Source organism: Cyprinodon variegatus, unplaced genomic scaffold, assembly GCF_000732505.1.
Source record: "Cyprinodon variegatus isolate N-32 unplaced genomic scaffold, C_variegatus-1.0 Scaffold76, whole genome shotgun sequence".
Taxonomy (NCBI): Eukaryota; Metazoa; Chordata; class Actinopteri; order Cyprinodontiformes; family Cyprinodontidae; genus Cyprinodon; species Cyprinodon variegatus.
Genome location: NW_015150529.1, coordinates 373,964 through 375,076, shown reverse-complemented (window position 1 = coordinate 375,076; position 1,113 = coordinate 373,964).

The following is a 1,113-nucleotide window of genomic DNA, read 5'->3' as shown; positions in this document are numbered from 1 at the left end:
ACAGTATAACCATATATACAATAATAAATTATGATATATAAACATATGTAGAGGTATAGATTTATTATTAAAGGGGGTCATACAATGATTATATACACTGCAAAAAATAAGTGCATTTTTTCTCCAATTCAGTACAAAAGTGAGACATTTTGCCAATGGAACAAGACAATTTACATTTAAAAGAAGAAAAAACAATTTCATTGTCTTATTTCAAGTTCATATTATCTAATGATCTTATTTTAAGAGTAAAGATACTAATTTCATTGGCAAATTATTGTATTTACCCACTCAAATTAAGGGTAAATACACTTAATTTAAGAAATTTTTACTTAATTCTAGATCATTTTTGCTGTGCAAACAAGTTACAAGTTTTATTCAGTTAACACAAATAGTGTTTTATTTTCCATCCTTATATATATATATATATATATATGTGTGTGTGTGTGTGGGTGTGTACAGTATAACCATATATACAATAATAAATTATAATGTATAAGAGTGCGTAGAGGTATAGATTTATTATTAAAGGGGGTCATACAATGATTTGATGCTGGTCCTTAAGGTCTCTGAATAGGGTGAGCTGTGCGCTGATTGGTCCCGTCCGGGATTGCAGCACTCTGGAGGACCAATGCTGCCATAATTCAAAATAAATAAATGCTCCAAAACAAATAAGCATACAAATAACTGCCCCCCCAAAATGCAAGAAATACGTAGTCGAAACACACTAGGGCATTCGAACCGAGCCGTTAGCTCGGGGGCTGGTCCGGGAACCCCGGTGGACGGGGGCAGGGAGTCAGTAGGGGACGGAGCGACCGACCCCTCGTTTCAGTAAATCCTGCTTTAAACTGTCCAAGATTTTGAAAGCTGTCTATCAGTTTATGTTTACAGCAAATGAACAGCTGAGCATCAAACTTTGCAGGGATCTTCTGATGGATAAAAACAATCCATGGCTGTCGAGTCTTCGGATCCTTGGGAAGACTGTGAAAATGTTCCCCTTTCTCCGTGCAGCCTGGAACTCTGCATTTACGCCTGTGGTTCTGACTAATTTTCAATAGAGAAACTGCCTGCTTTGTAATTCTTGTAGAAGTAAACCCAACTGGAGGGTAAACAGCT